Source organism: Lithobates pipiens, unplaced genomic scaffold (assembly GCF_037356315.1).
Source record: "Lithobates pipiens isolate NorthernLeopardFrog02 unplaced genomic scaffold, aLitPip1_a1.2 Scaffold_16, whole genome shotgun sequence".
NCBI classification, from domain to species: domain Eukaryota; kingdom Metazoa; phylum Chordata; class Amphibia; order Anura; family Ranidae; genus Lithobates; species Lithobates pipiens.
The window spans coordinates 192,003,334-192,031,017 of NW_027507748.1; the positions used below are offsets into that span (position 1 = coordinate 192,003,334).

At 43.6% G+C, this 27,684-nt stretch overlaps 1 protein-coding gene across 4 annotated transcripts in view; it reads right to left on the reverse strand.

Annotated features, from left to right (window-relative positions):
* Positions 1 to 27,684, reverse strand: part of MID1 (midline 1) — a 631,257-nt gene that overhangs the window by 178,190 nt on the left and 425,383 nt on the right. Inside the window, exon 1 of one of the 4 annotated variants that reach the window (XM_077480852.1) lies at positions 17,743 to 18,072. The exons of the other annotated variants lie outside the window; for them this stretch is intronic. The gene's annotated coding sequence lies outside the window, so the exon portion shown is untranslated. Of the gene's footprint in view, positions 1 to 17,742; positions 18,073 to 27,684 lie in introns of those variants that run through there. 4 annotated transcript variants of the gene reach the window in all.

The window sequence follows — 27,684 nt, forward strand, 5'->3', positions numbered from 1 at the left end:
GGGCGATGTGTGGCATAAGCTTCTAATGTTGTGCATAAAATACCAGGTCAGGTCAAACCGCTCCCCCCCCCCCAATGACCCCATTTTGGAAAGTAGACACCCGAGCTATGGGGTCATGGGGGGGGGGGGGGGGGGTTGTGCTATCCGGGCATTTCATGGACTCCAAAACTGAAAGGTAGTGAGGAGTGAAATCAAGAATTTACACCCTTAGAAATTTTTGAATCAAAAATAAAATATGTAAGCTCTAATGAGCAGGGCCCTCTAGTGCCTCCTGTATTGATTTGTATTGTAAGTGTAAAGCGCTGCGCAAACTGTTGGTGCTATATAAATCCTGAATAATAATAAAAATAATAATATTCAATCTGCTCAACAAGCCTCTCAGCAAATTCCTTGGGGTGTCTACTTTCCAAAATGGGTTTAATTTGGGGAATATTGTACTGCCCTGTCATTTTAGTACCTCAAGAAATTAAATAGGTAGTCATAAACTAAAAGCTGCGTAAATTCCAGAAAATGTACCCTAGTTTGTAGGCGCTATATCTTTTGCGCAAACCAATAAATATACGTTTATTTAAAAAAAAATTACCAGAGACATGTGGCAGAATGCTTTTTGGCCTAAAGATATGACTAAAATTGAGTTTATTGCATTTTTTATAGCAAAAATAGAAAATATAATTTATTTTGTTAAAAAATTTTGTTTTTTTTCGTTTATATTGCAAAAAATTAAATCGGCAGAGGTGATCAAATACCACCAAAAGAAAGCTCTATTTGTGGCGAAAAAAAAGGATGTAAATTTCGTTTGGGTACAGCATTGCATGACCACGCAATTACCAGTTAAAGCAGTGCAGTGCCAAATTGTAAAAAGTGCTCTGGTCAGGAAGGGGGTAAATCCTTCCGGGGCTGAAGTGGTTAATATGCTTCTAAAATGCTTGCAATACATAATACGCCTGTAAACCACTTAAAAACTCTCAAATTAAAATGGCTGAAAAGCCGCTCTGCGTAGGTGGGAAAGCAGCCTAAGCTGAGCACCAAGCAACAGCTAAAGTGGACCTCTATCTTTCCCTGCCACCTGCTGCCATCTCATTTAATCCCATGCCGCCTCTTCTCTCAAAATCGCTAAAATGTATTTTACTCTTTACTTTTTGAGGTTTCATTTGCCTACAGCCTCCTGGGATACCCATGTCAAGGATCCCAAGAGGCTGATGGTTATTTCCTTGCACATGTATCATGCCACATCATCAGGAAGGCACTCTTCCTCTGCCTGGTACTTGTAGGAAGCCTTCTGATGGTGCACCATGACACATTCCCATCATCATGAGGCTGGCGGCAATCAGCCAGCTTCCTTATGACCTCACAGAAGAGGATGGCAGAGTGGGACCTGGTGTACAGCAACAGGGTGGCTTCCTACAGAACACCACTGGATTGCTGGGCATGTGAGTATGGCATTTGTGGATTACACCTCAAAAACATAAGGGGTGGTGGAAGTGAAGTTCCTCTTTAAATATACATGCAAAAAACACATATGTGAACTGTCTTTTCCACCAAAAGGATTGGAAAACAGCTATTTCTTCAATAAAACAAAAAGGTAAAAAAAACTTTGCCGAAATCCCTGCAATACATTTATCACCCAGAGAGGGATGTTTTTTCTCAACAAATATTGAGTTACTCTTTAAATTGTTTTTTTTTTTACATTTGTCTGGAGGTCAAATGATTCATTAGATTTGATTATTCATTTTATAAAGAACATCCGTTATGGCTATAATGTAAGATGTCCTGGATCTTCCGATCTAATCTTACTACTCAGGGCCTCTGCCAACTCACAGACTTGAATTATCATACAAAACTCTTTTTATGGCAGTTCATCTGCTCAGCCCCACTACAACCTTGGCCTAAAGTCCTAAGAACATATGAAATGTCAAACAAAATTTTCATGAATACGGATGTTGTCATACCCCTAAGCCTCGTACTTTGTTAACCGTGGTGTCACGGACAATAGAAAGGCTGTTCTGCCACAACAGACATCCAGGGCTAGAGTATGAACTTGCATTCCTGCCAACAACTGGTAAGAACAGCAGTTAATACGTCTATCTAAGGTACGCCATGTGCTTGGATTCTCCATTAAAAATGTAAGTAATATCAGACGACGATATAGAAGATAACAGGCAGTATACTGTATACAAGGGTGCCATCACCCTTTGTGTTTTTGTTCATTTTAAAGGGTACCCTATAAAACAAGTTTTTCTTGTAAAATAAAATGCTGCCCTGCTACCTTGCATCACTGCAATGGGCAGCCCAATTGACCAACAGTAGGGTGCCTAAAGGGGTTCACCAGTTTGCCTAATAGAGTGCGCCAGGTTTCCTTTTAGACACGTTTTGCCAAAATAAAATTCTGCACCAACAGCGTGGGATATAATAAATGTTTAGGGCAAAATGTAGCTAACCCGCACGAAAACCGCAGGTAACTGCACTGCACCCACGATGCTGGACACCAGTGTGAATGCACTCTAATGCCCCGTACACACGGCCGGATTTTCCGACGGAAAATGTTTGATGGAAGCTTTTTGTTGGAAATTCCGACAGTGTGTAGTCTCCATCGGACATTTTCCATTGGAATTTCCAGCACACAAAATGTAAGATTTGGATCTCAAATTTCCGACAACAAAATCCGGTGTCGGAAATTCCGATCGTGTGTACACAATTCCGACGCACACATGCTCGGAATCAAGCAGAAGAGCCGCACTGGCTATTGAACTTAATTTTTCTCGGCTCCTCGTGCCAACTTTGTGTGACCGTGTGTATGCAAGACAAGTTTGAGCCAACATCCGTCGGAAAAGATCCATGGATTTTGTTGTCAGAATGTCCGATCAATGTCCGATCGTGTGCATAAGGCATAAGTATGTAGAAACATGTATTTACTATTTACTGTATAGTCTGCGAGGAGTAAAATTTAATTCTAACACATAATGGTAAATGATTATAAAAGCACAAATTACTTTGAACAAAACCTGGCTATAAAATACTAATGCGATAAAATTCCGTTTGCCAAGAAATGTAAAAAAAAAAAAAAAAAAAGTAGCATAAATATACCATCAAATAAGACTGGATGACCTAAATCTGTAGTTACTCTGGGATTTTCACATAGATCAAAACACAATCTTGTTAGAAGACAGAGCTAAAAATATAATAATCATCAGAAGACCTTTTCTACCAATGAGGCACAAAGGAAAGAAGAAAAAAGAGAAAATAATGTTGCATGTATGGTAAAAGAGAACTGAAGCGAAGAAGTGTATTTCCACTTTGTCAGCCAAATTACCTAGTTTATATTTTTTGCATGTTCCTATTTACTGAGCATATGTGAAAAAAATAAAAAATAAAATAAAAAAGGATAAAATGCTGCTTACATTTTTTGCTTTTTTCCTGAAAACTCCAAAACGGAGGTTTTCCTGTTATACAGTGTTAAGGAGGAGGCTGGGGATTTAAAGTGGTTGTAAACCCTTACAAACCACTTTGACCTACAGGTAAGCCTAGATTAAGACTTACCTGTAGGTCCAAGCAATATCTCCTAAACCTATATGGTTTAGGAGATATTTGCCCGAAAACGGGCACCGCTGTCTACGGCGCATGGTCAGGCGCACTGAGCGCGGCATTTCCAAAAATGGAGCTGCCGTGCGTGTCGACTCCCGTGCGCATGCGTGGGAGTGACGTCATCGCGGCTTCGCCGAATGACAGCGGCGGAGCTGCGAGACGCCACCAGCAAGATGGATGCGGCGGACTACAAGGGACAGCGGCGACTTCGCTGGCTCCTGTGTCAGGTAAGTGACACATAATGGGCTACTATGCGATGCGTAGTAGTCCATTATGCTTTGCCTTTGCAGGGAATGAAAGAGGAAGTAAACTCATCAGGGTTTACTTCCTCTTTAATGTCTACCAAAATTAAAGCTGAATTTTAGTGATTTAAACAGCACCAGAGCCTGTGTTCTGTTGAATACTGCCTCCTGTCGGAGGCATTATCTGATGGGAGGCAGTATTCAACAGGACGATTTTAAGCCCTGTAGTACCAGAAAATCACCACTGTGGGGGTATCCAGGGGCAAAGGACTAAGCCCTTGTACACACGGTAGGAAATTCCGACGGAAAATGTCCGATCGGACCGCGTTGCCGGATAATCCGACCACGTGTGGGCTCCATCAGACTTTTTCCGTCGGAATGTCCGGGTAAATTTTTTTTTTTTTCGAAATAACAAACATATACTTACCTCCACTGTGCAGCTCGTTTTGCACAGAGTGGCCCCGAACCTGCTCTTCTGGGGTCCCCTGGCGGCTCTTCACCACATCTGATAACCCCCTTCGGAGAAGCGCTTCCCCGAGGGTGTTACCTTACGGGCGCGCTTTTGAGTCCAACATTTGTGTCTATAGACACAGAGTGCCGGACTAGGCCCGCCCCCCCCCCCCGATGCCCATGCCATTGGATTTGATTGACAGCAGCGGGAGCCAATGGCTGCGCTGCTATCAACCTATCCAATCAAGAGCCGGGAGCCCATGGAGAGAGAGTCCCTGTCGACTGAATGAAGGGGTCCAGGTAAGTAAAGCGGGGGGGGGGGGCGCTAGGGGGCTGGTCACTGCCAGGTTTTTTCACCTTAATGCATAGAATGCATTAAGGTGAAAAAACACAAACCTTTACAACACCTTTAATATAAAAAAAAAAATCACTAAACTTCAGCTTTAAACTATAACTTTTTATACAGTGCTGGAAGATCTCATTACCAGTTGTAAACTAGATTTTAGCTTTATACACTGTACCTAACAAAGGGTTAAATATATAGACACTTGAATTATGAATTGTACGTTAATGAAGGAAAGTCAGTCTGTTCCTACTTTAACCACTTCCCACCCGGCCAATGCATATATACGGCCGGGTGGGAGCCGTCTACTCCTGATAGGAAGTTCAGGAACGTCCTTCAGGAGTAGCGGGATCGCGCGCGCGCGTGCCCGCGCAGCGGCGCGTGCCCGCGCAGCGGCGCGATCCCGATGTGCTCGTGTCACCCGGACACGGCACATCTCAGATCGGCAGGAGGGCTCTGTGATTGGCCCTCCTGATCACATGACGGCCGTGTCCAATCACGGCCGTCATGTGATGTAAACAAACAGCCGGTTGCTAGGCAATCGGCTCTCCTCTCCTCACATGGAAGTCACCGCTGAGGAGAGGAGAGCAGAACGCTGCAGCCGGCTGATGATCAGTGAGTATGGGCTGCTTTTTACAGCTTTTTACTCACTGATCATCAGTGTAGTGTAAACACACAACACACCACACAGTACAAACACAGTCCCCACATATGTCCCCAAAACACACATGTCCCCAAAACATACATGTCCCCAAATAATAAAAACACATGTCCCTAATAATAAAAACATGTTCCCCACATATGTCCCACTAAAATCACATGTCCCAATGATTATCTGCACACATATGTACGTGATCACCTGCACACATATGTACATGATCATTTGCGTACATATGTCCGTGATCACACAAACCAATTATTATACACTTAACAGAATTTTTTTTACCAAAAACATGTAGCAGAATACATTTTGGCTTAAATTTATGACAAAATTTGATTTTATTGGATTTCTTTTCAAATAGAAAAAAGAAAATATTGTTTTTTTTCCAAATTTCCGCTTTTTTTGCGCTTATATCGCAAAAAAAAAAAAAACGGAGTCGTGAATAAATAACACCAAAATAAAGCTCTATTTGTGCGAACAAAATGATAACAATTTCATTTGGGCACAGTGTAGCATGACCGCGCAATTGTCACTGAAAGCGCTAGAGCGATGAAAGCTGAAAATTGGGCTGGGAAGGAAGGGGGTGAAAGTGCCCTGTATTGAAGTGGTTAAGGACAGATTCACTTTGAAATTGTTCCGAATAGCCTACAAACTGCCCAAAGGCCTGCTTCTAAGAAACATCTCATAGGCAAGAAAGATTTTTTTTAAATATTTTTAGATATGCTGTGTGAATGGGAACACATAAATATGTTGTTTTCTCAAATTTGACTGCTAAAGTGGGAATACATTTTAAAGTACATCTGGAAAAAATAAAGTGATGTCCCAACTAAGCTAGTAGGCATCACAGGGTCCTCATTACAATAATCCTTTGGACAGTGCCCAGGTCCAAACACTCAGGGATGGAGGTGTGAATAAGCCTATACAAATACTGACTTTCAGAGCATTGGAAGTCTGCTGCATTGCAATGAAAGAGATAGCCAATTCCTGAAAAGTAAGGCCTGGCACCTTTGGATGCCTTCCATATGCTTATTAGCCAAGCTTAGCACAACATTAAAGTAGAATTGTATATAGTTTTTCCTCCCCAAAAGTGTTTATTATATTGCAGCTTACCAATTCTTAGGTGTGATGGCTGCATTTCTTTTATTTTCATTTGGTGATCCAGCTAGCATGTCTGTTGTTTTTCAAAAGAACAAGCTCTCTTGCAGATGTATCCATTATAGGGATGAAATAGACCATTTACCACTGACAAGGGTGCTTACAATGATAACTTTTATTTATGTAAAACCTTTATCCCAAAAGGAAAAAAAAACGTTTGCTGGGGCTGCTTATAAAGTATTAGCTGGCTTCAAAGTGTTACTGTATGCAAATCTGCTAGTGCATCTAACAATCACCTCCCCCTAGACCAGTGATGGCAAACCTTGGCACCCCAGATGTTTTGGAACTACAATTCCCATAATGCTTATGCACTCTGCAGTGTATTTGAGCATCATGGGAAAAGTAGTTCCAAAACATCTGGGGTGCCAAGGTTCACCATCACTGCCCTAGATGGACACTGCTGCTGTCCAGATGTGCATCTGTGCTCCTTCACCCAGAGTTGAGGAACTCTAAAGCCTTGTACACACTATCGAATTGTCCGGCGTACTTAATCCGGCGGATAGTCCAGCAGACTTTCTGCCGAACGGACTTGGCCACACACGGAAAGTCCAGCGATTGCTAGCGCGATGACGTACAGCACGTACGACGGGACTAGAAAAAGGAAGTTCAATAGCCAGTAGCCAATAGCTTCCTTCTCGTACTTGCTTCTGAGCATGTGTCATTCTTAGTCCGGACTAGCATACTCACGAACGTACTGCCCGCTGAAACCCAAGTCCGGTGGAAAGATTGGGCTGCAAAACTACTTTCTAAGTCCGCCAGACTTTATGCTGAAAAAGTCCGCTGAAGCCCACACACGATCGGATTGTCCGGTGAAATGCGGTCCGGCGGACTAAGTACGCTGGACAATTCGATTGTGTGTACGCGGCATCATACAGGAGGTGTGTTAATGGCCAATGAGTACGCTGCAATAGATCACATTTTTGGTTTTATGTAAAAAGAAAAAAAAATAATCCAATATACACAAACTCCTCCAAGGAACGTACATACAAATGCAAAAAACACAGGCTTGTACAATAAAGGGGCAATCTGGTCAGAAGCCAGGTAAACCATCAATATTCTTATGGGTTGCGGAGCACATTGAGACAACCCATATAAACACAGGCAGAACATACAAAATATCTGTGGGGAGATTCCATAATCACAGGGTAGATATACTTGTCTATTGACAGTTTCAACAAAAGTGATTAAATGCAGAATAAAATATTTCAAGATTGAATCTAAAACTTTATTTTGGCAAAAAAGGGGATTTCACCATGCCAGAAAAGTGTGTTGTCGCCACATCCCTATTACCGTATATACTCGAGTATAGGCCGACCCGAATATAAGCCGAGGCCCCCAATTTACCCCCAAAAAAACTGGCAAACTTATTGACTCGTGTATAAGCCGAGGGTGAGACATGCCTGTCCATCCCTGTGTGTGTGTCCGTCCATCCCTGTGTGTCCGTCCATCCCTGTGTGTCCGTCCATCCATCCCTGTGTGTGTGTGTGTCCATCCATCCATCCCTGTGTGTGTGTGTCTCCATCCATCCATCCCTGTGTGTGTGTGTCTCCATCCATCCATCCCTGTGTGTGTGTGTCTCCATCCATCCATCCATCCCTGTGTGTGTGTGTATCCATCCATCCGTGTGTGTGTGTGTGTGTGTGTGTGTGTGTGTGTGTGTGTGTGTGTGTGTGTGTCCAGCCTACCTGTGTCCCGAGCCTTTGTCCCGAGCCTCCGTCCCGTGCCTTGCCTCCTTGTCTCCGTCCCGTGCCGTGCCTTGCCGCCGTGCCTTGCCTCCGTCCCGTCCCGTCCCGTGCCGTGCCTTGCCTTGCCTCCGTCCCGTGCCCTCTTCGTCGGCGCCTCGGCGGCCATTGTAAAATTCAAAAGCTGCGCCGCCGCCTTCGCCTGTGATAGGCGGAACACTGAATTTCCCAGCAGCCTGTGTTCCGCCTATCACGGACATCGTATCATCCTCGTCCGTAGTACGAGGATGATACGATGTCCGTGATAGGCGGAACACAGGCTGCTGGGAAATTCAGTGTTCCGCCTATCACAGGCGAAGGCGGAGCCGGAGGCGCGGCTTTTGAATTATAGAATGGCCGCTGTCTGTCTGCTCGACACGCTGATCGAGCGGGCAGACAGCGATGACTCGAGTATAAGCCGAGGGGGGCACTTTCAGCCTCAAAAAAGAGGCTGAAAATCTCGGCTTATACTCGAGTATATACGGTATATAGCAAAAAAAGAGGATCCCCCTTCATTGGGACTTTGTAGCAACAACCACACATGACTACAGTAAACCCCCGCTCTTTCGCGGTTCAGTTTTTGCAGTCCCGGTATATTGCGCTATTTTAATTAGGACCTTTTATTCTGATATTGCGGTAATATTTCGCCATTTCACGGTTATGTAGCAGTGAATCAGAGTGAGGCTGCGGTGGAACGCATGCCTCGCTCGTGGACCACGCCGAGCGTGGTGACGTTAGAGGGGGCGGTAACATACGCTCGTGGACCGCACCGAGCGTGGTGATGTTAGAGGGGGGGGAGGGGCAACATGCCTAGGGTGTATTTAAATAGGGTCTTTCTATTTCGCATTTTTTTCACTTTTCGCAGATGGGTCCGGAACGTAACCCTCGCGATGGAGGGGGGTTTACTGTAGATTAAAGGGGAGGTCCACCTAAAAAAAAAAAAAATCTATATATATATATATATATATATATATATTAAAAGCCAGCAGCTACAAATACTGCAGCTGCTGACTTTTAGTAAATGGACACTTACCTGTCCCAAGGTCCAGCAGTGTTGGCAGTCGAAGCCGATCAATTGCTCGGCTCTCGGCAGCTGCCGATGCCATCCTCTTTCAGGAAGTGAAATGTTGTGGCTTCACTTCCCGGTTCCCTACTGCGCATGCGCAAGTTGCGCTGCATGTTCTAACTGGTCCCCGCTATCTCCTGGGAAACACACAGGGGAGGGGGCATCTGCACCCCCTCTCCCCCCTGAAAGGTGCCAACTGTGACACCGGAGGGGGGGGGGTTCCCGAAAAGCGGATTTTTGTGTGAACCTCCGCTTTAAAGAATATATTTATTATTTATACATAAAATCATTTGATCATTCAAACATGAAATGATCATTAAAAAGACATATCAAAAAACACATATTTCAAAAACCAAAAAAGAAAAGACAGAGAACATGGCAGATTACATAGTTTGCATGTCATAAAAAATGACTCCGGTACCCAGGACATGCAAACTATGTAATCTGTCATGTTCTCCGTCTTCTTTTTGAAAATATGCGTTTTTTTTTTATATGTCTTTTTAATGATCATTTCATGTTTGAATGATCGAACGATTTTATGTATAAATAATAAATATATTCTTTACTCGAAACTTGATTATGCCACACGGTTAAAGTGATAGTGCAGCGTCCCCGTTGGTGAATACGACCTTTCCGACCGCAATTATTTTAATGGATATAATGATATAAACACAGCTGTGCAAAAGGGAAAAAAAAGGAAAAGATCTATTTTATCCTAATTCAGCATCACATTTTTCCAAACAAAAATAAATCCAACCAAATACCAAACAGATTAACAATTTTCTTAGTTTAGGTGCAGACGTTTATTTGCCCTGATAATTGTATAATGGCCCAGACCCCACAGTGATCTGTATATAGACATGTGTTACCTTTTCATCTTTATGTAGCACATATTATTACGATATTCTTTGCTTTTGACCAAAATGCCCTGTACACACGATCGGACATTCCGACTACAAAATCCGTCTGATTTTTTTCTGACGGATTTTGGCCCAAACTTGTCTTGCATACACACGGTCGCACAGAGTTGTCTGAAAATCTGATCGTTCTGAACGCAGTGACGTAGAACACGTACAACGGGACTATAAAGAGGGCAGTAGCCAATAGCTTTCGTCTCGTAATTTATTCTGAGCATGCATGGCACTTAGTCCATCGCAATTGTCTACACAAGATCATAATTTAAACGATCGGATTTTGTTGTCAGAAGATTTTAGATCTTGCTATCAAATTTTGTGTGTCGGAAATTCAGACCGAAAAAAAGTCAGATGGAGCCCACACACGATCGGATTTTCCGACAACAAGATCCGATCACACATTTTCCGTCGGAAAGTCCGACAGTGTGTACATGGCATAAGAATTAGTACCAGTTGATTGAGTTACTTGAGATTATTCAGACGCTAGCATACCAGAGGCATGGCAAAAGTTGGAATAGCTAAAGCGGTTAACCACTTAAGGGCCAAGCCTCTTTTTGAGATTTGTTGTTTACATGTTAAAAACAGGTTTTATGCTAGAAAATTACTTAGAACCCCCAAACATTATACATTTTTATTCTAACACCCTAGAGAATAAAATGGCGGTCATTGCAATACTTTCTGTCACACCGTATTTGCGCAGCGGTCTTACAAGCGCACTTTTTTGGAAAAAATAAACTTTTTTGAATTAAAAAATAACACACCAGTAAAGTTAGGCCAATTTTCTTTTAACATTCTGAAAGATAATGCCGAGTAAATTGATACCCAACATGTCACGCTTCAAAATTGCGCTCGCTCTTGAATGGCAACAAACTTTTACCCTTAAAAAATCTCTCACACGTGTGGTTTGAACACCGTTTTTATATGCGGGCGATACTCATATATGCTTTCGCTTCTGTGCGTGAGCTCGATGGGATAGGGCACATTTAAGAAAAAAATATGTTAATTATTTATTTTACCATTGTTTTATTTTTACACTGTTTTTAAAAAAAAAAATGGTGTCACTTTTATTCCTATTACAAGGAATGTAAACATCCCTTGTAATAGAAAAAAGCATGACAGGACCTCTTAAATATGAGATCTGGGGTCAAAAAGACCTCACATCTCATATATACACTAATATACAATAAAAAAAAGGTCATTTAAAAATATGGGGGCTATCTTCCCCTCACTCGTCTCTCTACCCAGCAAGGGGTAACATCCGATCACCTCCACCACTGCCGATGAAATGTCACCGCTGTCCCTGCTGTGTGGAAGCATCCATCTTCACCCCTCTTCCTTCCAGGGGGGGGGGCTGTGGACTCCGACTCTCTGACTGGCATGTGTGCGGGAGCCGCCAGTCACAGCACAAGCCCTTTAGAAACGGCATGCTCGTGCCCTTTCTTCCGTGTGCATGCGCCAATCACATCGGCGTAAGCGCATATGATAAATATTTCCTAAACCGTACAGGTTTAGGAGATATTTCTAGTACCTACAGTTAGGCCCCTTTCACACTGACGTTCCGTTCAGACCCGCCTGTCAGTTTTTCAGGCGGACCTGAACGGGTGCTCCATAGAGCTCCATGGAGCGTCGGATGTCAGCGGTGACATGTCCGCTGACATCCGACCCGCTCCGATCCGAAAAAGTGTAACAGAGGAAAAAGCTAAACGGATATCCACGGGGCGGATCAGAACTGATCTGCCCCGTGTGAAAGGACCCTTAAGCTCTAATATAAGCTTACCTGTAGGTAAAAGTGGATGTACAGGGTGTACAACCACTTTAATGCATTCTATCCATTAAAATAAAAAGCCTTCTGTGTGCAGCAGCCACCCCAGCGCCCCTAACACTTACCTGAGCCCCACTTCTGTCCAGCGCTGTCCACTAGTCCTTCAGCCGTCCGAGATTCTCCCTCCTGATTGGCTGAGACACAGCAGCAGCACCATTGGCTCCCGCAGCTGTCAAAATCAGTTAGCCAATCGGGAGAGAGAGGGGCAGGTCTGAATGGACACACAGAGCTGCAGGCCGGCTCAGGTGCCCCCATCGCAAGCTGCTTGCTGTGGGGGCATTCGACAGGAGGGAGGAGCCAGGAGCTCCAGCCAGGGACCCAAGAAGAGGAGGATCTGGTGCCTGACTATGCCCACCCTTTAAGCCCCCTCCCTCCATTCATAGAAAACGTATAGCAGCTTCTATGGAAGAAATGCAATATATGAATGAAGGGGGCAGACCTATCAGTCATCTGCCGGTCCTCCATTCATAGATCCTGTTTCATTCGTAGTATTGCCTTGAATGAATGAAGAAGGGGGGCAGATACAGACGAGCACTGTTGATGAGGGCCTGTCACAGCTCTCTTAATTCTATTAACCCCCCAGAAGATTAAAGCGGTGGGGTGGAATCAGAGCAGGAAGATTTCACCCAAATGGGTAAGACAGCAGTTCAAGGGATACATCACATTGATGGTAAGTAATGTCCCTTGTACGTATTTTTAATTAAATGCAGGCTTTAAGTAGATGTTTAGGATTCCGTTCTCTGGAACAAAATGTTCTCTATTGCAATTGTTCCTATAATGTTAAGTACTAAAGTTCTATCATCTTTTTTTCTGACATCAAGTAGGTGTGTCTGTCAGGGACATAATTGCACAGCATTAGTAGTCTGTCAATTTCTTTTATCTCTTGCCTAGAATTCCTCATTAATAAATATAGAACTCTCATTTTGCAGTCTTTGCATGAATTCCAACTACTAGACCTGTCCATGCAGATAGAGCTCATCGTTATGTTTGCATGGATGGGCAAACTATGCTACATTTCACCTGTAACACTGTTAGAAAAGACCTTGATAATAGGTCAAGACCATAATCTCTATTCTGCATAAAAAGATTTTCCAGCCAGAAAACGGATTGCGCTGGGATGGATGTGCTCTCGAGCTTAGCGTTGTCAGTTTGAAATAGGAAAGCAGGGGGACTGGCGCAGGCTCACCAAGTATTTCCCACAAAGAAAACAATACAAAGAGAACGGGATACTTTTTTTAACACAAATATGAAATGTTGGGGTAGCATATTCTTTAAACAGAATTGCCTGTCCCTTATCGGCAATTTGCTGAAAGAGAAAAATGGCCGAAAATGGGGCGCCCCTGGTGCTGCCCATCACGGGGGTGTCCTATAGCGCAGCTGCCGCCGCCTGGTTAATTAGAGCGTCGGGAAAATGACAGCTTTCATTTCAATAGCTGTGTGTTCCCTGCCACGTGCCGTCACATACAGCCCCTCCCCCTTGCCAGGGAAACTTTGATAGGCAGATCACCCGTCCCAGGATTGGATGGGTGAGCTGTCTATAAAAGTGCCCGGGCAAGGGGGAGGGGCTGTATGTGACGGCGTGTGGCAGTGAACACACAGCTATTGAAATGAGAGCTATGATGTTCCCGGCACTCAACCAGGCAGTGGCTCTCCTCTCTCTTCCCCTGCACAGTGGCTGGCTGCACTACTGGGGACACAGGCTGGCTGCACTACTGGGGACACAGGCTGGCTGCACTACTGGGGACACAGGCTGGCTGCACTACTGGGGACACAGGCTGGCTGCACTACTGGGGACACAGGCCGGCTGCACTACTGGGGACACAGGCCGGCTGCACTACTGGGGACACAGGCCGGCTGCACTACTGGGGACACAGGCCGGCTGCACCACTGGGGACACAGGCCGGCTGCACCACTGGGGACACAGGCCGGCTGCACCACTGGGGACACAGGCCGGCTGCACCACTGGGGACACAGGCCGGCTGCACCACTGGGGACACAGGCCGGCTGCACCACTGGGGACACAGGCCGGCTGCACCACTGGGGACACAGGCCGGCTGCACCACTGGGGACACAGGTTGGCTGCATTTGACAGGCACTGGTGAGGCTGCATTGATCTCTTGTATCATGTCTGCAGTCTCTGACCATCTCCTGTACCATGTCTGTAGTCTCTGACCATCTCCTGTAACATGTCCCCAGTCTCGGACCATCTCCTGTATAAAAATATTTTTTTTTAAATACATTTCGGTATCGGTCATTTTCGGTATCAGTTTTCAGCCTAGTGTATTTTTAATTTTCAGTATCAGTTTCAGCACCAAAAAGCCCATTCGTTGCACCCCTAAAATATATACCGTATTTTTCGGACCATAAGACACACTTTTCCCCCCAGAAATATGGGGGAAAATGTGCCTGCGTCTTATGGTGCGAATATACGTTTGGCACCGCCCCCCCGGCGCGCTCCGCAGAGCTCCGCAGCCTTGGCCGCGGCTTCGGCCTAGCTCCAGAGTGGCGGGCATCTTGGTGCACCCACGTTTGCAACATGATCGCTCCGTCAAATGACAGAGCGATCACTTGTAAACGAACCGGTGTCATGATGACGCCGGTTCCTCTCTCCCCACTGTGTACAGATCTGTGCAGTGGAGGGGAGAGATCGGATGGCAGCAGCGCTGTGGGCTGCATCTGTAGTGCCCACAGCGCTGCTTTGTGACAAGTGCAGTCACAGCCATCCCTCAATTCCCTGCCAATATTCTGCTATACCCTGCCAATACTCTGCCAATACTCTGCCAATACTTTCTATGGTAATGGTCACTCTGCATTTTCTATGGTAATGGTCACTCTGCATTTCACGGGCACTGGAAAATATTTTAGTACACCACTTGGTTGAGAATATTTTTTTTTCTTGTTTTCAACCTCTAAAACCTAGGTGCATCTTATGGTCAGGTGTGTCTTATGGAGCGAAAAATACGGTATATATAAAACATTTTTTTTTTAAGTTGTAGATAAAGCAGCACAGGGTTTCCACCTATCAGGTTATTCCGGTTTGTGTACCATTAGGAAATCTAACTCACCTTTACTTCCTGTGTCAGAGGTGCAACAGGAAGTTAGAGGAAATTTCCTAAAGTGAGGACAATTCTGTTTTAACTGGGGTTTTAACTCAGGCTTTGTAGCAAACACCTGCTGGTCACCTAACAAAATCCACATAGAGGTTCCCTGCAATAGAAATGGTATTATACTCACCTTTTTATCAGCTCATGTCTTCTACCCTTTCTCTTTTCCAGTGATCCAGGCTCCATCAGATTCTTCAAAATTCAACATTATTTTTTGTCTGAATCCCCCACCGCATGCTCTGGTTCTATACTCCAACCTCTATGTTACTGCTGAGCCCTGTAGTAATATTGGTGTTGGAGGATAAAACATGGGTATCCAACGCCCCCAGAAGTTTTCAATTCTAAAAAGTCTAATGGAAGCTGCAAAGCTAAAAGACAGGGCGGGGGTAGGAGACATAGGCCTCCGGAGAGGTTAGTATAATAGCTTTTTTATTGTTTTTTAGGTTACTAATGGGGTCCCATTATGGTTCTTGCTTTACCTACTGCTTTCGAAAGCAGTAGGGCCATAAAAATCATATGAAAATAGTTGGGCTTGACATGGATGATTGGCTCTTTAAACTCATTTTAGTAAGTTAGGTGGGAAATGTCACATGTTTCTCTGTACTTGAAAGAACCAGGCTGTAGTAGCAGAGGAGATTGAGGAGCATGGCTGTACTGTACCAAGTACTGTATAGTTTAACAAAAACTATATATTTTATAGATTTAACACCAAAATAGTCAAAATCATTGTTATTTAAAGGGCCACTTCAAACAATAGCTACAGACTAGTGATACAAGCCTAGATTTTTATGTGTTGACTCCAGTGGCATGATCCCTTAGTCATAGTTGCTACTACAACCAGGCTGTAGTAGCAAATAGAGGAGATGGAGGTGCATCTCCTCTATCTGACCTTTAAAGATGGTGGACTTTAAAGGCATGATCTCTCAATCATAGTTGCTACTATAACCAGGCTATAGTAGCAAATAGAGGTGATGGAGGAGCATCTCCTCCATCTGACTTCTAAAGATGGTGGACTTTAAAAGGCATAATCCCTCAATCATAGTTGCTACTATAACCAGGCCATAGTAGCAAATAGAGGAGATGGAGGAGCATCTCCTCTATCTGACCATTAAAGATGGTGGACTTTAAAGGCATGATCCCTCAATCATAGTTGCTACTATAACCAGGCCATAGTAGCAAATAGAGGAGATGGAGGAGCATCTCCTCTATCTATCTTCTAAAGATGGTGGACTTTAAAGGCATGATCCCTCGATCATATTGCTACTATAACCAGGCCATAGTAGCAAATAGAGGAGATGGAGGAGCATATCCTCTATCTATCTTCTAAAGATGGTGGACTTTAAAGGCATGATCCCTCAATCATAGTTGCTACTATAACCAGGCCATAGTAGCAAATAGAGGAGATGGAGGAGCATCTCCTCTATCTAACTTCTAAAGATGGTGGACTTTAAAGGCATGATCCCGCGATCATATTTCTTGAGTATTGAAAGTATAGTTTTGGTTCAAGAAAACAATACATTTTTATAGGTGTCTTATAAAATATGTAGGTAAAAGCACTGTCATTTAAAAGGACCACTCCACACAATAGCTGTAGTCTGTTGATGTAATTCTGGGATTTTTATTTACCGGTAATCTCTTGTGGACTCCAGATGCATGATACTTACTAAGTCATAGTTTTTAACTTTTCCAAGTATATCGTTTAAGAAAAACAATAGACTTTTCATTAATGCCTTATGAAATATATGGGTAAAAATCACCGTTATCTAAAGGGCCACTCCACACAACAGCTCTAATCTGGTGATAGGAGTCTGGATTGTTTTTTAAGCTCTTGTGGACTTGAAAGTCATAATCCTTCAACCACAGCTCTTGACAGTTCCCACCTTGGAGACCCATCTTTCTTGTTACACCTGGAATATTCCCACACTCTGCCGTGTTCATTATAAAATAAATGAAAAATCCGACAAGGGGAAGGGGATACACTTGTTATGAGCCAAATAATTAAAGCCCAGCCCTGGGAACTTGGTATGTAGGCAGTTCTGTGCCCCAGTATATATTTAACTACATTGTCATCTCATGCAACAGATAATTGCCATACAAAATTACAGTAATTCACTAAAACAAACATTAACACATGAAAAAAAAACTAGCTATATGAATAAGTCAGGAAATATATCAGGGATATGCAATTAGTGGACCTCCAGCTGTTTCAAAACTACAAGTCCCAACATGCCTCTGGGTGTCATGCTTGTGGCCATCAGATTCTTGCTATGCCTCATGGGACTTGTAGTTCTGCAACAGCTGGAGGTCCGCTAATTGCATATCCCTGAAATATATGTACAATAAGCTCTACTGAGCCATACATCATAGATGTACATGAATCACATTTAATGAAAGTGCCAGCTGGAATGACTGATAAAGGTCGAATGTTGGCTCCACCATGTACTTTGTATACCAGACCCTACTCAAGTACGGCCACCTGTTCCTACCGCCTTGTCCTACTCTAGTCTCCCACACTCTGCTGTAATTAATAATAATCCAACAAGAAAAAAAAATAACCTTTAAATCAAAGAGAACATGCACTGTAATTATAATGGGGCATTAGGAAGCCCAAGCCTTAAAAGAGCACAGTATCGGTTATCTGAGAAGGCCCTTTGAAGTGGATATCTCAGCTTGAATACTCACCGATGGATCTCGCCAAACTTCTTTTAGCTGGAGCATTGTGCAAGAAGGGAACCAACCAACCAACCAACCAAGGGCTGACGGGTCAGGGGTCCTGATGGTCGCTGCTACTGGAACACAACGAATCCTTTTGCTAAGCCGGGATAGCTAATGCGAGAATGCTGACATTGGATCACAACAGGAAAATCTGTGTTACAATGCCAGGAAAGCCAGCTCCACCCAATCACCTCCGCCAAAAGTTCTAGCAGCCTCGCGTCAGCTAAAGATAGAGAGAGGCCTTTTCTAACGTACGGCTGCAGAAACAGAATGAAAGGCAAGCACAGGATAAGCTTCTTTCAGGACATCTCTAACCTGTTTGCAGGCAAGATCTAGTAATGGAGATGTGGAAAGTAGGATAAGCTCAGCTTTCTCTGTAATTAATCCATAGCTGAATGATCCTCCACGGTTCCCATGAATTGAATGTAGCAGGAAGCCAACCTGCCATTGGCACAGTACTTTATGTATTAAGCAACGCAGGTCTAGCAACGTCCACACACCTACACACACATAATAAAAAAAAGAGTTCTAAGCAATAAAAAAAAGGAGCTGCTAATGGTATAACGTCGTTAGCTGCAATAGAATATAAATGTGTAGACTTTGTCAGCATTTACTTCTAAAGCTAAACTCCAGGCAATTATAAAAGACCACAGATCAAAGCAGCTCTGTATCCATTTATACATTCTTACATTTATTTTTAAACACAGTTAGTGTAAGTACTTGAATTCGATAAAGGTATCATCCACTTGCAATGCCCTATACAGCAAAGCTCAGACTGGGAGAGGAGGGGAGCAGCACATGAAACCAGTCAGCTGTTAAAAAAGAACATGTCGAAGGAAGGAAGAAAATGACAAAGAGATGAGTTCCTCAGTCTGCTACTTCTCCATTCACAGTTCAGTCGCAGGCTGGGGGAGATACATAACCTGTAAGGCCGCGTACACACGCGGGGACTGTTCGCCCAACTTTGTCCGCTGAACAGTGTTTCGGCAAACAGTCCGCTTGTGTGTGGGCTTTCAGCGGACAGTTTCAGCGAACAGTCCGCTGAACAAGGTTTTTCGGAAATTCCGAAAAACTGTCCGCTGAAACTTTGTTTCAGCGAACAGTCCCCTCGTGTGTAGGCTTGTTCGTCAAACTAAGTTCCGCGCATGCTCAGAAAGGATTTACACGCCGAAAGTTATAATGCAGTGTATAGGACGTCGTATTTTTCGTCCCGTCGTACGTGCCGTTCACGTTATCGCGCACGGTTTCAGCAAACTGTTCGTTCGTCGTGTGTGGCCATGTCCGTCCATGCTAATTTTGAGCGGACTGTTTGCCGAAACTGTTTGACGGACAAAGTTGGGCGAACAGTCCCCGCGTGTGTACGCGGCCTTAGTGTTAGGACCCACTTATACTATTGCACTGCCTTTTTTTGCATTGAGTTAAAATATAAGGCCCCTTTCACACGGGCGGATAGAATTATGCTTTTAGCTGCGGATTTTATAGTTTTCTACCGCAGCAAAAAGCACACAATGCTTTCCCATGGCCCCATTCACACACCGCATTTAGCTGCGATTTAGTTACATGCGGTTTGGTGCGGATAGAAAAAAATAGAATGGACTGCGTCCAGGAGCGATTTAGCGCAGCTATGTGCGCATAACCGCAGGTAATCGCAGTATACTATTTCACCTGTGGATAGTAGCGTGAGAAAAAAAAAAAGATATAGATGGTTTGAAATGCAGAGGACCGAAATGCATCATGGGTAGACTCAAGGGACCCAAGAAAAACAATAAATAAAAAAGGGTTGCTATGGGAATTACTACCGCGGCTAAACGCAGCCGCATGTAATCACACTGTACAAATGCAGCTGATCGCAGTGCCTGGAGTCTTGAATTTCACAGAACAAATGATATGCTTTTAACTGCGGCAGAACAGCCGTCTGTGTAAAAGGGGCCTAAGAATGGGATTTTTTATTTTTATTTTAAATGATACGTATCCAGGTGGATACAGCATCGGTCCGATGCTGCATCTGTCCACCGCTGGTTCTAAAGCTGAGAAACCGAGCGATCAAACACCGCTGATCGCGCAGTTCCCACAGTGCTCCCTGAGCAGAAAGCTGGTGACTGTTGGTCACCGCTTTCTCTGCTCTGCCCCCCATGCTCACTGAAGCTCAGGCTTTGTGTCTTGCCAGGTGCCAGTCCAGGCATGTGGGCAGGTCGCAGCTATATTGTCGCAATCTTTCCAGAGCCTGGACCGGCTCTGTGACATCAGCTGAAAATGGATCACAGGAGTGCAGAACGTTCTATACTCTTGTGATCCACAGCAGAAGTACAGCCCCTACTTCTCCTTTAAAAAGTGTGCAAGTAGATTTTTAATAGCATACCACATGGCAACCTATATCACTGCGCAGAAACACATGGTCATCGGTAAGTTGCATTGGTGGTGCCATTCAGAATAAATACCATTGCATCACACCGACATGCATAAAGTGCATTACCATGCATCACTAAAATGAATGCACAGCCACAGTGCAAAACTGCAATGAGGCCCAGCCTTTACTGAAACAAAGAAAAATTCAATCTCCTGACTTTTCTGAGCACAGACATGTCTAAATAATTATCAGAAATAATCATCAGTAAGCCCAGGTTCACATTGAGGGCGAGTTTGAAATTGTGCGAGTTCAGCTGATTGCAATGCAGTCCGACTTCAGGAGCGATTTGACAGACATCTATGTGGGTTCCTGCACAGATGTCTATTCAATCGCCCCCGAAGTCGCCAAAAGTAGTTGGCGTCGCACCGATACGGACAGCGCCGCTGCCGGCAATTTGACATGTCAAATCGCATGTCAAAACGACCCGCAGGGCTTAATGTAGTGTACTTTCAGCATCCCAACACCCCCACACTTGTCAAATTTTAAAATAGAGTTACAGTCCTTGAATGCAAACAATTAAGGCCGGCCACAGACGGTTCGAAACGGCCGGTTCCTCAGCTGGTTCTTGCTAAACAGTCCGAGATTCAAACTGTGTGTGTGGGCAGGCCGAATGTACCAGATTGATCGATCAACATGGGTACATCCAGCCTGCCGGATTCACTTGCGATTATTGCTAGCACCTGCCATAACCGCTAGTACTCGCTGTCTTCTCCTAGCGGGGACAGCGTCCCCTGCCCGCAAACACTTGCGTTTATTCATTTCAACAGCGAAAATAAAATAAAATTCTGGCCAATGAACTAAACAAACGCCCCAAACACCAAACGCTGCTAAACTGGTTTGAAAGAATGCAGCTTAGGGGAGTTTTTAAACGCAGATTTTCTCCTGTCAGTAGAAAAAGAGTTTTACAATAAATCAGTGTGCATGAGGCCTTCTAGTATGTATGGCTCATTGTTGGTCTTTCAGGGATTGTGTTGAGACATTGGGGGAGCAATCAAATCCTTATGCTTCTTGCACACTGGACGTTAAAATAACGTTATAAAAAGTAGCTTTGCAGTGAGTCTTTCAAAGTTTTTTAATGTTTTTGCAGAAGCGTTTTTCCACGTTATCGGTTTTTATTTCATTTTATTTTTTTTCAATGAATCAAAAACGTTTAAAATCGCTGGTGAGCCATTTTTTTGAGCGTTTATCGATGTTGATCAGCGTTTATGTGCGTTTCCATTTTTGGTCGTCATAAAAACGACTCCGGAACGCGATTTTATTGCGTTCAGAAAACAGCCCATAAACGCCACTGCTGATAAATATCCAGAAGCGCGTTGAGATCCCATGGGATCACGATCACAATGGCCGCGCAATATAAAGATGCAACTCAACTAAAAAACGTCCATGTGTGCATGGACACATAGGATAACATAGAGGGGAGTTTATGGGCTGTTAAAAAAAATGCCCAAGCACCCAAAAACGGGCGTTTACAAGTTTCAGTTTGCATGGAGCCTTAAAGTGGTTGTAAACCCTGTTACACCACTTGTACCTACAAGTAAGCCTATAATAAACCTGCTCGGTTTAGGAGATATTTACCATATACGTTTGCGCCAGCCTCATTAGCGCATGCGCACTGAAGAAACGGCTCCATCGTGACGTTTCTAAAGGGCTTGTGTTGTGACCGCCAACCGGCTGTGACCTATCACAGCGCCGGAGCCTGCAAACAACTCCGGGAGACATGTCGGCGGACACAGCGGTGTGCTGGGGCCGCTGCAACAGCTTCAATCTAAGGTAAGTATTTCACAATAAGCTAGTATGCATATTAGCTCATTATGCCTTTGTCTTACAGGTTGTTTTTTTTTATATTTTATATATATTATATATATATATATATATATATATATATATATATATATAGTTTTACAACTACTTTAAAAAGGTAGCTGAGGTTGACCAATTTATTCCAACGCCTGTTTTTTTTAAAATTATTATTATTATTATCCCCAAACCAGTGTGTTTGGGGACGACACATTATTTGTCAAATCCAAAAGACTTCATAATTTATTTTTTAACTTGTTCTAGAAATAGCTCATCTTTTGTCAACTATCTGTACATGCACGCTGCACCATTTTACTTCCTTTCAAACAGCCCATTGACATTGCCCAAGAATGTTGGAATTCTTAGGCAATACATTTTCAGCCCATCCAGTTCCTGTGTTTGCATATCACTCAAGAAGAGGCGGGCATGTCTGACCCTGGACAGGCATTGGCACTTTCCCACGATGAATAATGGATCTATAAAATACTTGAAACTCCATGAACTCTTCTTTTGGTGCTGGTTGCTCTTTCTTCTGAGATTATATTTACATGGCGGCCACTTTATTATGGGGAAAAAAAAACAAAAAGGGCAAAGTCTATCACTCCTTTATACTGTGGTTTTTAGTACTACTTTTTTTTTTTTTGCATGTTTTGGATCACCATACGGATAATGTGATCATTCAGTGATTTCCAAAAGTTCACATCTATAGGCTATATTGAGCTGAGCAGTTATCTAAAGCCTAGTACACATGGGCCAAATGTCGGGCGACATCGGCTTGTTCAAAAAAAACAGCCGACGTTCGGCCTGTGTGTATGGCAGCTGGTCCAACAGTCGGACGTGCATGCTGGAAAACCAGCGCCTGACTGGCTCCCGATCAGCGCTCTCAGACCACAATGTTCTGGCGGGGGGAGATCAGAAGTCAGAACACAATAGGTCAGCAGGGGAGATCGCTGTACGAACATCCGATCCACCTATGGGCAGCTTAAACTTTATTTAGCTGCATGAATGTAAAGATGGTGCATCATCCTGGTTTAAAAAATTGTCCATACAGGTTTTGTCAATTTCCCTACCCATGCTAAAAAGCGCAGATGGAGGTCTCTCCACTGACAGCTAGTGTATTTCAGGACTCCACATCACTCACTGCGGTCTGAGTACCCAAACAGTCAGTGTTTGGCTGATAATTTTATGGCTAGCTTATGCTATGTACACACGACCAGACTTTTCGACGGACTAGGTCCGACGGTCTTCCCGACGGACTTTCGGCGGAGTTACGACGGACTTTCCGAATGAGCGGACTTGGCCACACACAATCACACCAAAGTGTGACGGATTCGAACGTGATGACGCACTAAAATAAGGAAGTTCATAGTCAGTAGCCAATAGCTGCCCTAGCGTTAGTTTTCATTCGTCGGACTAGCATACAGATAAACTGATTTTTCGACCGGACTCGAGTCCGTCAGAAAGATTTGAAACATGTTTTATTTTTAGGTCCATCTGACCTTTGGGGTAAAAATGTTCGCTGGAGCCTATACACGATCCTAAAATCCGACGGATTCACCCCGTCAAAAAATCCGGTCGCATGTACGCGGCAGTAGAGTCACTAATCCCACATCATAAAAACGATCAATAAATGGTAGATTACATGCTGTTCATACTCACTCAGACACTATTACATTTATTTTCTGTATTCTGCAAAAAAAAAAAAACTTGGTTGATCCTGCTGTTCTCCATCTCCCCATTCTGTCCATGTCCTCAATTCAGCTATGGATTTTGCAGAGCAGTGGTGGCAGATCCGCACATGCTCAGTTTTCAGTGAGTTTCTATGCTGAGCATTTTCTCCATATCACATCTGAGCAGCCCATGTGACTATAGAATCACACATGTGGGTATATACACAGTGGTAAATGACAGCCCACTCCCTCCCTCCTCCTCCTCTATGCCCTCTAAACACAATGGGGATGGCATATGTAGAATGATGGAGGAATCACCTCCCTGTCATTCTACGACACAGGCTGGAGGGGTGTGACACAGCCTGTGACTGGCAGAAATCCGCCCACACCATGTGATTGCTAAAAAAAAAAATAGTACAGATTTGCTTAAATATATATATTTGTACAACAATTTAAAACAGTTTATTTATATTAATTATTTATTTTTACTCTGTGTTCCAAAGGATGTTATTTTTTTTTATTTTGAACATGTGACCAGCAGCAGAGGACTAGAAGCTCCTCCTGCTTATATTTCCCTGCAGACAGGCTGGGTCATGTGACAGCTGTACAATCAATTAGGAAAAAAGGTAAAAGGTTTTTTAAATAAAATTTCAGTGCCATCATCCATATGCAGAAAGACAGGGGGCAATAGAAATAAAATATTGTGTGTTTAGTAATACTTTAAAGTGACACTAAAGCTTTGTTTTTTGTTTTTTTAAATAACAAACATGTCTTACTTACCTCCACTGTGCAGCTCGTTTTGCACAGAGTGGCCCCCGAACATAGTCTTCTGGGGTCCCTCGGCGGCTCTCGCAGCTCCTCCCTGCATTAGATAACCCCCCTGGGAGAAGCACTCTCCTGTGGGGTTACCTTGCGGGTATGCTCCAGAGTCATTCCTTCGGCGTCCATAGAAGCCGAATGTATGACTCAGCTCCACCCCCGGGTCATTGGATTTGATTGACAGCAGTGGGAGCCAATGGCTGCGCATCAATCAATTCATCCAATCAGGACCCGATACACTGGCATAATAAAAATAAAGAGGTCTACATTTGTGAACCTATGGTAGCATATAGGCTACTAAATGAACAGCTGCAATGGGTATAGGGTTGACACTTTTTCTTCAAGCCAAACCCTAACACTTTAGCAGTGCACAGCAAAAAATAAAAATAAAAATTAATATACACTATAGCAGGGCTCTTCAAACTACGGCCCTCCAGTTGTTCAGGAACTACAATTCCCATCATGCCTAGGCATGTCTGTGAATGTCAGTTTTACAATGCCTCATGGGATGTGTAGTTCCGCAACAGCTGGAGGGCCGTATTTTGAAGATCCCTGCAATATAGGATAGTAATAGACGTGGGACACCGTTTGGCATTCCAAAGAGAATAGTAATGCGGCACACATAGTGCCCTCTCACCCTCCTGTCAGGCCCTGTTCTGAGCTGCATTCCTGTCTGAATAATGTGTCCGGGATTCAGGAAGACTGAAATCTGGACACATGATTCAAAACCAGGACTGTCCGGGTGAATCTTGGACAGGTGGCAACCCTAAATGGGTAGCCAACAGGATTAGAAGCCAGCGCATACCTATTGCTTCAGGTTTTACCCCTGAAGATCTGCCAGAAGCCCTTCTAAAGTGTCTATGCAAATACAGATTTTTCCAAAAGCATAGCTAAAGACACCTCCATCCTCCACAGAACACTAGCATGGATTAAATTGGGTTGCTCAGCCACCAGACACTGCATTTGGAATGTGCCTAATCTAAAGTCAAGACTATTCAGAGGTGCTCCTAAAAGTACTGGAGGATCAAAATCAAAAGAGTATCTTCTGGCAGCTTATACAGTCAGCGACCCCTCAAAGCTGTTAGTTCAGTCCTTTTAATGTTTCCAAGCGCTTTCTTTAAATTTATAGAAGCAGAATGGCAGATAATTACATTTTGCCAAGGATTATTAAACTCCTAATATCACAAGACATTGAGCTGCATTTCAACACAAATGGTTAAAGACTAACACTACCCCTTTAAGTGACTGGTTATTGTATGGTCCCAACGGCTGCCAATACTCTCTTTGTATCCCGTGCTTGGTTCAGTGAAAGAGGAGATCAGGCCCATACAAAACACGTACAAAGAGGGCTGAGACGAATCCTATCAACTGAATGGATATGAAACAGAAAAGTCTGGATCAGATGTTACAGCACAATGCCTTCTTCTCAAAGGGGGTTGGCACGTCCAGGAAAAGTGCTGCCACTGCCAGCCAGAAAAAATACTGTACCATCCCACAAGGCCTAAGGATAATAATGTTTCCTGTGCAGCACTAATACTCCCCCTAGAAGAATGTTTGGTAGGTCAGGGAATCGTTCATTCAGGGAAGGTAGGTCACAAAATATGGCCTGTAAAGCTCAAGGCGGGAGAAAAAAAGCCTCTAGCCCTGCAAATAATGATTCCTTTATAATGAGAACTGCAAAGCCAAACTATGTCCGAGGGAGCCACAGTGCATTCTGGAGGTAGTGGAGGGCTCAATGTGTATGTGTGTAAAATGTGCTCACATAGACAGCGATACAATTTCAATGGCACATTAAACATGCATCTATTCATATTCATATCTATGTATTCATATGGCACAAAAATGGTGTGCAGTATTTGATAGAGTTTGTATATCAGCCTTTCTCAACTTCTTTGACCACTTCCATACCGGGCCTATTTTAGCACTTCTCTTCTACATGTAAACATTTTTTGCTAGAAAATGACTCAGGACCCCCAAACGTTATATGTTTTTTTTTAGCAGACACCATAGGGCAGGGATATGCAATTCGCAGACCTCCAACTACAAGGCCCATTAGGCATATCAAGACACTTATAGCCACAAGCATGACACCCAGAAGCAGAGGCATGATGGGACTTGTAGTTTTGCAACAGCCGGAGGTCCACTAATTGCATATCCCTGCCCTAGGGTGTCTGCTAAAAAAAAAAAAAAAAACATATATAATGTCTGGGTGTCATGCTTGTGGCTATCAGAGTCTTGATATGCCTCATGGGACTTGTAGTTCTGCAACAACTGGAGGTCCGCTAATTGCATATACCTGCCCTAGGGAATAAAATGGCAGTTGTTACAACTTTTTATATCACGCAGTGTTTGCGCAACAAATTTTAAAAAATTTTTTTTGGGGGGAAAAAAAAACAGTTTCATGAATTAGAAAATAACAAAAAACTGTAAATTTAGCCCAATTTTTTTGTATAATGTGAAAGATGATGTTACGCCGAGTAAAAAGATAGCCAACATGTCACGCTTTAAAACTGTGCACAGTCGTGGAATGGCGTCAAATTTCGGTACTTACAAATAGCCATAGGCGACGCTTTACATTTTTTTTTTTTTACAGGTTACATGTTTAGAGTTACAGTGCTGGAATTGTTTCTCTCGCTCTAACGCACGCGGCGATACCTCACATGTGTGGTTTGAACAGCGTTTACATATGTGGGGGAGACTTACGCGTGCGTTCGCTTCTGTGCCCGAGCACACGGGGATGTGGGCGCTTTAAAAAAAATGATTCATTTTTGTAATTTTTATTTTATTTTTACACTTTCTTTTAAAAAAAATTTATTATCCTATATTATTATATAGGAATCCCTTGTAATAGGAATAGTGTGTGACAGGTCCTCTTTATGAAGAGATATGGGGTCTACAAGACCCTACATCTCTTCTCCAGGCTGGAAAGCATCAGATCAGAAAACAAAAAAATGACAGATCTGCTGCTTTCCACCTGAAATCGCCGCTTTGTCGTCATCTGCAGCCCAGACATGAAGTCATAACGTCATGCCCGGGTCCTCCGTTGGTCATAGAGATGACTTGTGACTATCTGGTCACAGGAAATCTCTATGCTCTTCATCCAGCGGTGGTGGATTCATTCTCCGAGTCCCCGATGGCACGGGAGAGCCTGGAGAAGCACCGGACATCTTTTAATATGTGGATGCCAGAACACCAATTACACATTCTGATGTCGAT